The following is a 13579-nucleotide window of genomic DNA, read 5'->3' on the forward strand; positions in this document are numbered from 1 at the left end:
CGGCGCATGCGCTTATTTCCGAGAGATCTTGATTCTAGATCTATTTCTACATTTTAAAATGATTTTAGAAGTTGAAGTTGAACGTATTTACCCGAAAATGCGAAATTACCGTACCTTACCGTATGATGAATGATGATGGTCAGATGGATTTTGATGGTATCAACTATCATTAAATCATATTCATATCATCGCAGTGAGTGTGAATAATCAATAATGTGACATTAATAATGATACTGATAGTTATATAAATATTATAATATATTATATAGTCTAGATCTAGAATAATCTCTAGAATACTCTAGATAATCTCAGTAGATGACAAGATGAAGATGATAATGATAGATCGATATCAATGAGTATGACTATGAGATGAGTCTAGTAAGTATTATTAATAATTATTAATTAACTATTAGATTTATCTAGTCAATCTAGATAATTAGAATAAAATTCAATAAATCTAGATATAGAATCTAATACAGTTACAATCTTGAATCTACCACTTAGTCCACTAGCCTGACTAGGTTTAGTCAACCCAAGTCTAGTGGTAGTCCCTGGGCAGAAGCAGCGTAGATCTAGATCAAAAGTAGATCGTATCTATTATAATCTAATCTATTCAGATATAATATTCTACTAGTAAACTCTAGATCTAATTAATTCTATATCTATCATCTAGATCTAATAATAAAAAACGCCAGGGAGAGAACAAACTGTAATAATAAATGGCTCTAAATCAACACCGATAACAGTAAACTCAGGTGTACCTCAAGGAACAGTCTTGGGTCCACTACTATTTTTAATTTACATAAATGATTTACCAAATTGCATTACTTCAGGAACAAAAGTCAGATTATTTGCAGACGATTACATAATATATAGAACAATAAAAACAACACAAGACACAGATATTTTACAAAGAGAATTAGATGAATTACAGAAATATGAATCAAATTGGAGCATGTCTTTCCACCCAGAAAAATTTCAGTTGTTAAGAGTAACAAAAAAACTAAAACAAATTAATTCCACTTATCTTATTCATGGCAAACCAGTAACACAGACTAAAAACGCAAAATACCTAGATGTTATAATAAATGAAAAACTGTCATGGAATCCCCATATTGATGAAACTACAAAAAAATCAAACAAAGCATTAGGATTTATTAAAAGAAATTTCTATAAATCAAATAAGAACATAAAACTAAAATGTTATTTAACCTTGGTTAGGCCAATAATAGAATATGCATCCTCCGTTTGGGACCCCTCAACTCAAGAAAACATTAAGAAACTGGAACAGACACAAACTAGAGCAGTGAGATTCATAACAAACGAATATTCACATTTGACTAGAGTAACACCTTTAGTAAAAATCACTAAGTTTAGAAAGCCTTCAGGACAGAAGGCTCAAAAGTAAAGTAGCAATCATACATAAAACACTGAACCATAATCTTCAAATACAAAAACAAATTTTAATAAAATACTCTTAAAGACACAAAGATAAAGGCACATTCCTCATCTCATATGCTAGGACAAATTTGTACAAATACTCCTTCTTCCCTAGTGCTATTAGAGCATGGAATGGGTTGCCTGAGCTAGCCAGGAAAACCAGTGACTTGGCAGAATTGAAGTCATTGGTTAATATGCATGACTAAATGCATGACGCGTAGGACGTAATCATCTTCTTTTTTGAAGTAACGTCTGTATTATATAAGATATATATTAAGATAAAAAACATTTTTAAAAAGGCAAGACTAGTACATGATTCTACTTCTAAGCTAGGGCTAGACTTCTAGCATTAGGCCTAAGGCCTAATAGAATAAATAGATTAGTGTCCAGATCTAACTTCTAGATCTAGAACTAAATCTAGAGTATATAATTTGGATTTAGGTCTAGACTAGAAATTCCTAGCTATTCCCCTGGTATTACAAATTATTAACTTAAATTAGCACTGAAAATTCTAAAAAGCATATAGGCCTACAGGGTGCGTCAAAAAAATGTATACACACTTTGAACTGTCATAGACAATTTATTTCCCATTCTACAATGCTAAATTTCTGGACATGGTAAGCCTAATGACGCACCCTGTATATAGTTCATAAAAAAACAACTTTGCTTTTTTCTTCTCTTTAATGTAGTTATAATTAAGATCTTTCAGTATTCCGCTATCCACGTCTCTCTCTTGGCCACCCACCTCTCTCTCTCTGTATGAGATGATCCATAGTCGCGAAGCTAGTAAAAAGTGTTCTCTCCCCCCCCCCCCTCTCTCTTTGTTAGTTAGCCAAGTGTAGATCAACTTCACCATGCACCAAGGATCTTCTCATGGAAAATCAGATGAATGCCTGGGCATTAGCTGTGGTGGGGAACGATGTTGCCCACATATCAGTTCCCCCCTCTCCGCGCAGCTGAAGTATCCAAAGGAAAGGCAAGTGTTGATACAGTTTGAGGTCAGCGGCATTGCAGACTTGCCAGGGTGTATTTAAAAAAATATTAAGAAACACAAACATTTGTTAAAAAAAACAAAGCTAACAACATATTGGATCTATACATATACAGATCTAGATCGAAATTTATAGATCTACAAATTTAGATATTATGGATCATTTCAAAAGACATAGATAAAGGAAGGTAAAAACACTAAGAAATAACACATCAATCGTATTTAAAAAACAAACAAAAAGGAAAATAGTGGTAAAAAAAAATTAGAATAGACAATATATATATAACTACAAACAACCAACCATCAAAACACATTTACTAAATAACACCTTAACAAAAGAATTAAATCCACTGGAGCTCAAAGTAGGCATGCTTGAAACAATTGAAAGCTATAAAAAAAAACAGCTATCCATATTTTTACAGACGGATCGGCTTTCAAAGCCACCATCAATGGTGGTCTTGGTGCCTTCCTGGTCTTCCCTAAAAATGAACACTTTGAGATAAGCGCACCCTATGGCGATTACTGCTCAAACTTCCAAGCCAAAATTGAGGCAATTACCATAGCACTACAGACAGTGGAAAACAAATTATATGAAGGAGTGCAACCACCATCAGATATTGTTGTCTTCACAGGCCCCCAATCTACTCTGCAATCACTTAACAGCAGCACCTCAAACAGCCCAAGAGAGTTGACAACACTCATTGTGATAATCCACCAGATGATATCAAAATTAAATATCAATATCACACTATAGTGGATCCCTGGACACATTGGCATCATGGGAAATGAAAAGGCAGATAAGCTATCAAAGGCAGGTTCATCTATGGAACAACCAGATAGACCTGTTAACTACCTCACCCTAAGGTCAATGTTAGTCAACAATCACAAAGAGGAGTGGCTCAACCAATGGGCATCAGGAAACACAGGCAGAGCCATGTACAAAGAAATGACAATGCCTAACAAACTGGACAGTATTAACTTCCTCCCCCGCAAAGAACAATCTACAATTTTCCAACTAAGAACAGGACACACACCACTATTAAATTACCACCTGAACAAAATAAACTCCACACAACTCCCCCTTTGCAGACACTGCACCCACCCCTTTGAAACTGTAAACCATATCCTCTTTGGATGCCCCTCCCTAATCCACCTTAGGCAGACCCTACTTCCACTACAGCCCAACATAAACAAAAACCTGTACGGCAGTGCTGAACAACTGAAGAAAACAGCACACTTTTTTTCCTTGGCACAGTCTGCAAAAGAGCTCTCAGCTCAGCAGCAATAAAGCTGGCTAGAAGAAGAAGAAGAACAATTAAAAAGAAGACAGAACAACAAGAAACATATTGTATTAACACCAAATGAAAATTAACAGAAAATAGCATTGCTTTTGAAAACATGAAGTAAAGTTAATTCTTGGTATTTTTGAAGACACTTTTTTTTTTTTTTGGAACATAAACAATAACAAAATAGTAACAAAGATGGCTGACCAGTGAACTCCATCAGAATTACCAAATATTTATTTAATTTTTAAGAACAAACCAAAAAAAAATTTTTTTTTAAATAATAAACAGCCTATAACTATAAAAGTATTATAATAATAGTTAGAGTAATATTAATGGTAGTAAAGTACAAAATACTTAAACGAATATTCACATTTGACTAGAGTAACACCGTTAGTAAAATCACTAAATTTAGAAAGCCTTCAGGATAGAAGACTCATAAGTAAAACACTAAATTATAATCTTCAAATACAAAAACAAAATCTAATAATGTACTCAGAAAGACACAAAGATTAAGGCACATTCCTCGTTCCATATGCTAAGTCAAATTTGTACAAATGCTCCTACTTCCCTAGCGCTATTAGAGCATGGAAGGGGTTGCCTGAGCTAACCAGGAAAACCAGTGACTTGGCAGAATTTAAATCATTGGTTAATATGCATGACTAAATGACTCACTTAGTATCAAGACAAATGGGACTACAAGTGTTGTTGTTTTTTCTTAAGAAGTACTCTTTTTTTCCCCCTCATTTATTCATAGATATTTTATTTATTAAATCTTTCTAAATAAGAAATTTTCTCATTTGCCTGACTTACAGCTAGTCATTCCTTAGAAAGCCTGAAAAGTCTATAGATTTCATGAGCAAAGTAGAACATAGAGAATAATTTCCTAATTGGCTAGATAATGCTTAGCTAAACATTCTATAGAATGTCTGCATCTCACACTAAGATATAGGCCCCTAAGAATATCTACAAGTGATAACCATAACCAGTTTTGGCTTTAAAACATGTAAATCAACATTCAATTATAGTATACAAAAAAAAACATAGATCTCGGTAGATGAAACAAATTGCTAGTAAAAGACTTTGTGGAAGCTCCAATTTAATTTGTGAGAGATAAGATAAAAGATAATTGTTATTGATCCAATCAAATGGAAATTCAGTTTGACTACAATTGACAACCTCAGCAGATCTATTATCTATATCTTCTACTTCTTTTCTCTCAATTTCTTTAATCAAAAGTATAATAAGGTCATGATCATTCTATCAAGTTCATGTAACACAGACTAAAACGCAAAATACCTAGATGTTATAATAAATGAAAAACTGTCATGGAATCCCCATATTGATGAAACTATAAAAAAATCAAAGCATTAGGGTTTATTTAAAAAAAATCTCTATCATTCAAATAAGAATATAAAACTAAAATTTCATTTAACGTTGGTTAGGCCAATAATAGAATATACATCCTCTGTTTGGGACCCCTCAACTCAAGAAAACATTAAGAAATTAGAACAGACACAAAATAGAGCAGTGAGATTTATATTAAACAAATATTCACATTTGACTAGTAGTAAAATCACTAAATTTAGAAAGCCTTCAGGATAGAAGACCTAAAAGTATAAAGTAAAGTAGCAATTATACATAAAACACTGAACCATAATCTTCAAATACAAAAACAAAATCTAATAAAATACTCAGAAAGACACAAGGATAATGGCACATTCCATTATCATCTTCTTTTTTTGAAGTAACCTTTGTATTATATAAGATAAGATGTTTTAAAGAAAAAATTCACAAAATTGCATTTTGACTACCGTATTATTTTCTTTATCTTTGACATAATGATGACATCCTGATCTTTGCTATGGTATAGCCTTCATACTTTGATCGTTGGAGTGTTGTCTCAATGATCGTAAGTTTGAACCCTGCTTGCCACCCTGCAGGGCTAAGATGTCCAGTCTTCTGTTCTAAAAAGTCTCAAACATAAAAATTATGTAAAAAAAATAAGTAAAAAGACTAAAAGACAACTTTTTCCTCTCTAGAATCCTGTAGAGGGCTTTTATTTGCTCTATCTTAAACTATGTGCTGTTATTTGAGCAGGAAATAATACTTGCATATACCAAATGTTTAGTTGGTTCTTTATACATTTCAGAGACATGGAGAGCCAATATTGAAAAAAAAACTCCAGACTTTCACAACCAGTTTGCCCAATATTAGGAAGTAGGTGGCCTGTAAAGATATCTACTGTCAACTTGTGGGAAAGAACCAAGCGAAAACCCATAGCCATATTAAAAAGTGAAAGAGGAGCAGGATAGGAGGAAAACCAGCTACCAATGATTCAAGGCAGGCACTTGATTGAATCCGCTAGGAAAGAGGAAAGTGGACAGACCCAAGCAAATCTGGAAGAGTTCAGTCATCAGTGAAGCTGATTATACTGGAATGACATGGGAGAAGATGAAGAAAGCTGCTCAGAGCCACGTTTGGTGGATAGATGTGGCCCTCCTCTCACAGGAGTAAGACTAAGACGATGACTGCTTTAGTGATCCTTATGGATATTTAGTGATTACCATAAGTAAGTATACCATTATTGGTCCATTTTTTTTTTTAAATGCTTTGGACATTCCTTCAGTTTTGAAGATTATTGCATCCAATCTTCTGCAGGGCGGCAAGGTATGGCGGTCAGCAAAGTTTAAACTATACACCATCCAGACAACAGTTCAGAGCACTTACCACAGGACCAGGCAGCCATTTTTTATCTTGGTGATATTGTACACACATTTTAATTTTTTTTAATGCATATTTTTATTTTCTCTTTGAAAGGTGTAGAAACCATTGAAGACTACATTTGCACTCAGAGATTTAAAGGATGTAGAGTCAACTACAAAGAGCGTTCATGCATTGAAGAAGAATTTGTGGGCTGTGAAAATCCATTTCCATACAAAACTAAGAGAGAATGTCTCAGAGATTTTCGTGGTATGGCATTTAATATTTCTATTTATAACTGTTGAATACTTTGTGCCAAAGATTTCTTATCCTTGCATTTAATGCATATCTGTCTGTAGGAATATCTGTAAAGTATTTTTTTAAGATAAATTTCACATAGCCTGAATTTTTATAGAATTTTAAATTTATAGATAAATATATTTATGTCTATAATATTAGCCAATGTTTGATGGCTTCCTCTGCCTTATTGTTTTCTGTAATTAACTTTTTAAAGATTAGTTTGTCCTCTAAGCTCTCATGTTTATGTTTGTAATGTAATCACAGCGCCTTGAATCTACATCATGATTGTTAACAGCACTCTTATAAATTATTATTATTGTAGCCTTTGGATACCTTTGATCAGCAGAATTAGTTTATCTCAAATGAATTGAAATGTGGAAGTGATTCTTGTTGACCTCCCTTAAAAGTCCTTGTTGGTCTCCTTCACTCGTGGAATAACTATGGTTCATCTCGAGATGAAAACCTGGACATTACATATGATTGAAACAATGTCACCCACACAACAGTTCCCTGCTATCCACATGTCCAAATGAATGGCAGGTACGTCATACAGTTTGGGATCAGCAGTATCTCAGGTTGTGCCACTGTGTGCTGGAATCTGCCTAGGAGTCACCACCTCCTGATTTTTTCCTTCCGAAGATTTTCCCATGTATAGCCATCAGGCAGCAGAGGTTTGGATTAAGAGTTTCCCTTACCTTAAGAGTTTCTCGTCTCAGATGGGTAGCTAGATAGTCAAAGCTTACAAGCCCTTCCTTTGCAAAGCTTACTGTTTTAGGTGCCACTTGTTGGCCTTTGCCCCTGTCAATAATAACAGTTCTGCTGGACCCAATCTCTGAGCTACATATGAAGGTCAGGAGTTTGACATTTTATCAGAAGCTAATTGAGACTCATGCCATTCGTAGCATTTTATAGGTTGTAGATTGCTTATATCCATTACCACTTCTGGCAATAACAACCTTATGGAATCCTAGTCTTGCAGAATTTTATTTAAGCTCAATCGTTACAGGAGCTTGATGACCTTTCCTATCATTAGTTTCCCTGACATTATGTTCTACATTATATATAACTTGAATTTCCATCACTACCATGGAATGGCTGCTTGTAGATAAGGAATGAAGGTTATGAAGCCACTGAAAGTTATATTTTGATTCCCTGTTTGTTTTTTAATGTTCTTTTTAGAAATGGCTCTATGATGGAGTCAAGGAAAAGACTGAGAAATATGCCTTGAAATTTAAATTCATTGACATGTTTGGAGAATATATGGAAAAAAACAACAACAATAGACCTAAACAGCTAGATACGTGTCCATGTTAGCCAAGTGAACATTGTTTTAGATTTGGTGACCTCTGTTTTAACTAATATTGAGAATTTGATTATCTTAATAAGAATGACATAAAACTCAGTACATGATCTAAAAAAAAGCATTCTTATTCTAAAAAGAATTTTTCTATCTTTAACATTTCCTATTTCCAATGTTTTATCTTCATTATCAGTATCCTAGTAATAAAACTATTTCAATGCACTAAATATAACTAGTAAAGTAAAGTTCCCCTTTCAAACCTTGCAATCTTTAGGGCAGATGATGTAAGGGTTGTCTGTTTCTATGGATAATGTTTAACAAGGGTGTCATGTGGCCAGCACAATGACCAACCACCTTTACTTTCCCTTAAAAATTTGAGGTACCCATTAGGTGGATGGACTCAGGAGCATTCTAAGAATCCTGAAATTGTAAAAAAAATCCCAGTCTTCACCAAGGTTAAATCTAAGACCCTCAGTTTGGAAGCCAAGTGTTGTACCTCTCAGCCACAGCACCGCCAAAATAAAACTAAATCATTTATCTTCTCTTACTACAGATTAAATATAATTGTAATAAATTTCTACCATTGTTCTACAGGTCATGGCAACATTTGTGAATATCGTAAACCATGCAGAAATAACGGCACTTGTTCACCACTACCTCCAATCATGTTCCAACATTCAATGTGAGTGTGCTGCCACGGGTTACTATGGTGACAGGTGTGGAAATAGTAAGTCTTAGACTGAATACATTTATCTAATAAATAGTTTGGAATCAACCTCTAGGCTTATGGGACAAAGTTACCTTAGTCTTAGAGGTAGGGCCTAGGTTTACACTAAGTATTCAAGTATAGTCCTGGGTGTTACTACATTGTTCATTTTATAATCACTGGGCAGTGTTTTATACCATGTGAACCAATAGTTCAGCATTTCGATTAGCTGGTTTAGACAGAATGAATCTCTGTTGTAAGAGATTCAGGGTATACAACTCTAGCAATAATATCTTTTTCTTTTGTCTGTATTGAGAAACTACAGTTTTATGGAGAATTAAATTTTTTAGTATAACTGTATCACTGACCAATGTTAATGGAAGTGCCCTCTACAGTCACAAAGATCAACGGTCTTCTAGCAGTAAGATTCATAACAAACAGATATTAACATTTGATTATAGTAACACCTTTAGTAAAATTTTTGAATTTAGAAACACTTAAGGATAAAAGAGTTAAAAAAACTAAAGGAGCAACAATGCATACAACACTGAACCATTATCTTCAAATACAAAACCTAATAAAATACTCAGAATGACACAAAGATAAAACGCACATTCCTTGTTCTATATGATAAGACAAATTTGTACTCCTTCTTCCCTTGTGCTATTAGAGCATGGCATGGGTTGCCTGAGTCAGCCAGTAAAACCAGTGGCAGAATTTAAGTCATTGATTAACATGCAGGACTACATTGACCTAGGGACACACATAGGACACAATCAACTGTATTTTATAAGATAAGAAGATGAGATAATGCAAAAAGATGGCACTTGAATGTGGGGGGGGGGGGGGGGGGCTTATGAATGCTCTTAGTTTATTTCATCTGCAGATGAACATGCCGAGAAAAATTAAAAGATTTAAAACAGTCTAAGAAAGAGTGCCCAAAAGAAGAAAGGATGTTTTAAATAAGTGGCAAGTCAGGATTAAAAACATGGGTTTAGTTGTTTAGTTAGATTGGTTTATATTTGTATCAAACTGCTTGCTATTATTTTGCTTTTGTTCAAATTTCTGTTTTGACTGATGATTTCTCACTTTGATATGGTCTGCAACATTCACCTTCTCCTATCGCTTAGTTTGTTTTGGCACCTCACAAGATCTGTTGAATGTCTTTCTCCATTCCTCTTTGTCTTTTGTCTTGGATAGAATTTCTTTCAATAAAAGGCCTGTCCATTCTTTTATGTTGTCTTCCCATCCCTTTCTCTGCCTTTTTTTCCTGGAACTATTCCTTGAAGGAAGGTCTTTGTGAGCCCCGAGGACAATGTGATATTGCCATAGAGTTTAATTTTGAGTTTTTTTTATTGAATTGCTGTATTAATCCTGTTTCTAATCACTTTGCTTGTGTTGAGGTCATTGTATGTAATTCCTAGAATCTTTCAGTAGCATCTCAATTCCATTGCTAGGATCCTCCTCTCTAGTTCTGCAGTCATCATCTCAGATTCACAAGCATATAAAAATGTTGCCATGACCAGTCTGATTTCATGATAATTATGAACATAAACACTTAAGTTGACTATAATTATATGTCTTTAATTTCAAAACATGCCAATTTTTCACTTGGAATTTGACTGTTATATAAATACTAATAATATTGTCAAATGCCATTCTGTATCTGTGTAAAATGATTTTCTTTTTCACTTTTGTCATTATCCTGATGCACAAATTATGTGATTTGAAGTTTGTGTTCTATATATCTGTATACTTCTGTCCAGATGGGTTTGTCTCTAGTCACCTGAAACACTCCACTCATCCTTCATCTTCAGAAGAAAAGACTCTTGTTGTCATTATTACAATTTTTGTCTATTTAATAGTTCTTCTTGTGTGATCCAGAATTTCGACCTTGTAAACATTTGAAATACCGGTACATTGAAAATCATTATTGACATTTAGTTACGCATGCTAAATGTTTTTCTTTATTTAAAAAAAAAATGTGTCAGGAATTGCTGCTTGTGGTATACACTCTGGACTGTCATCTCAACAGTTTCTGGTTTCTAAGCTTGCCTTCCACCACTCCTTGACACCCGGGGTTAGTCAAGAAAGAGTTTGACTTGCATCTGCTTGGGGGAGCTACCACCTTCTAATAAGCGCGTCCCCAGGTGGCGGATAGGGGAAGGACCCTTAGATATAAGGGTTAGCTGTGAATACCTAATAAACAACCACGGACCAACTGGTTTGCAGTCATTGAGGATGAGGTGGAGAATTCCAGTGGTTAGAATATTTACTAAAACCATCTCAGAAATCTAGGGAAATGATTGCAAAAAGCGAGTATAGGGCGCTTTAATTCTAAACTGGGTAGATGAAGTTCGTTAGCTAGGGATAGCAGTTCATCTAGGAGAGAAAACTCCAAAAATAAACACTTGCTGCCTTGCAGATGATCTTGGATGATCAAAGGCTATGGGAGCATGCCCAAAAAGAAAAGCAGGCTGAAGTCAAGAGTCAATGGGCCTCCTGGCGCATAACACATTGACACGCAACCTCATCTATAAAATGAGAAAGAAGAAGAAGAAGACTTGCATCTGGTGACTGCTATGCATTGGGGATGGTTCTGAGGTCTGAAGTTCGAATCCTCCTTGTATTACTACAGTTTCTTCACCTTCTCAAGAAGCTGCTTTTATGTTTGATGTCACGTTTCATTATTATCTTATCTCGTTTGAGATCTGTATTGTTTGAGATCTATCTGATCATGTTTAAGATCTTTTTTTTTTCTTATTTAAGATCTATCTGATTTAAATTGTGATCTATTTTATATTTTTGAAATCTTTTTTATCTTGTGAAGATCTTTCTGATCTAATTTGTGATCTATTTTATCTTGTTTGAGATCATTTTATCTTATTTGAGATGTCTCTTTCTTAGCTTCTGCAAAAAGAATTTCAAGAGATGATGATATTTATATTAAACCCTGATTGCTTTTTTTTTTTTCTAGAATGTCCCAAAGATTTGTCAGCTAAGGAGCCTAAAATGTTGGCCTGTTTACAAATATGAGATCTTCCTTAACTACACAAGTACCTTACAGAAGAAGGCTTCTCATTTGTGTTTGGATATGCCTCCTGTACCAAGGCTCACTAGACTGGACATTTATATAGCCTAATATTATGTTACTGACAAGTATCTAAGTATTGCATGTCCTGTCCAAGCCTCAATGACTAAGATAATTAAAGGTATTCATGATTATAAGATAAGTAGAATGCAATGAAAATCAAAGATGCTGGTATTAAAACAAGAAAAAGTAGGCAACTGTATAGCTTACTTTTCTACTGTCTATAATGTTTGTAGATTCTAAAGTTAGAAAGTGTCTTTTTTTAATGACACATTGCCTGTCAATACTGTTTAGTTTAAATCACCCTAAGTGATGGTCAAGCTCAACAGATATTATTAATAAATAAGCAGCTTTTTTTTCTGGGTATTATTCAACCACAGAAGCTGTGAGGGAGATCTGAAATCCATTGCTTACTTGTCTAGCAGAAAGATTTCCATCCATTTAGTGATAAAAGATTAAGTGTACACAACTTTTAGTAGTCACCACATAACACTTACATTTTGATGCTCAAGACAGTACTGTTCATGAATGGTTTAGTTCTTTTCATGCAGAGAGTGTTCAAGAAAGATAAGGTCAAAGGTTAATTGGAGTTGTTTTTATGCTGTGACAGTGTTAAATTTCCCTCGTGTTTTATGTATGAGTTTAAAGACATTAACCATATTTTTTGTTTTACAAATGTAGGAAGAACACGTTAATAAACTTTGTCTTTGAATCTGAAATTGTAAAACACTTAGAGAAAAAATTACAATGTTTTGTTTTTTAATTTAAATTTATCAAGAACCTGCTATTCATTTACTTTGACTGTTGACTTTAAGTTAGAAATTAAACAAAGATTTCTTTGAGGTATATTTGTTAATGACCATAGGCATTAAAGAGAGTTGACTTAGCTAACTGTACTTTTCAACAAGATAATGTCTTAAAGAAGTTAAGAGATTTTGATGGAATTCTGTGGTTGAATAACATAAGTAAAGTTAATCAATCACAAGAGTCCATCAAAAATATAAAATGCTAAAAAAATATAAAAGATTAAATTAAATTTTTGAGATTACATATACTTTATGTAGAATCTTTTTTCAACAAAGTTTACCAGTATAGGTATTTAGACCTAGGAACAAATGATAACTGGATATATTTTTTTTTTAAAACACTGGCATGTATATAACTTGTTACTATTACTTTTTAATATCTGCAATATCAATTGTGGTTTTCTTTTAAGAGTTCTATATGAAAATGTTACTTCTGAACACTGCTGATTTACTAGATTTTATTCAATTATGTTTTTTAAATGAAATATTGTACAATGGCATATCTGTTTGTATTATAGAATTAAGGTTTTTATAGCTATATATTAAAAACATCTTAAATTTAATGTAGTTTATGCACTGAATAATTTTTTAAACTTTTGGATAATTTATACTAATTTTGTTATGTGTGTATATTTGTAGAATATGAATATCATATTAAAGGCATTTATTTACTTACATTATAGTTTGTATAGTCATTTACAGACTTCAGTGGAGATTCTTTGTACATTGAAACTTGTTGGTAGTGTCAATGTTACTAAGTTAACTTCAAGTACTTAAGTATAGTTCTGGGTGTTCACTACATTGTTTATTACACAATGACCTGGCAGAGCTTTATACCATGTGAACTGATAGATTATTATGCTGATTAGCTTTTAAAATGTGGTTTTGACAGAACAAATATCTGTTGTAAGAGGTTTAGGGTATACAACTCTAGCAATATAGTTAACGGTTGGATCAGA

The 13579-nt window shown here is 33.6% G+C and overlaps 1 long non-coding RNA gene across 2 annotated transcripts; it reads left to right on the forward strand.

The window, feature by feature from the left end:
* The first annotated feature begins 2 nt into the window (after window positions 1-2).
* Window positions 3-13297, forward strand: LOC106050465 (uncharacterized). Of its 2 annotated transcripts, none has more exons than XR_008773742.1 (5): window positions 3-193; window positions 5867-6286; window positions 6535-6687; window positions 8612-8744; window positions 11701-13297. It is a non-coding gene; the product is annotated as an uncharacterized LOC106050465 (long non-coding RNA). The 2 variants fall into 2 exon arrangements; XR_008773743.1 differs by lacking the exon at window positions 3-193 and adding an exon at window positions 252-378.
* The last annotated feature ends 282 nt before the right edge of the window (window positions 13298-13579 follow it).

Source organism: Biomphalaria glabrata, chromosome 11 (genome assembly GCF_947242115.1).
Source record: "Biomphalaria glabrata chromosome 11, xgBioGlab47.1, whole genome shotgun sequence".
Classification (NCBI taxonomy): Eukaryota; Metazoa; Mollusca; class Gastropoda; family Planorbidae; genus Biomphalaria; species Biomphalaria glabrata.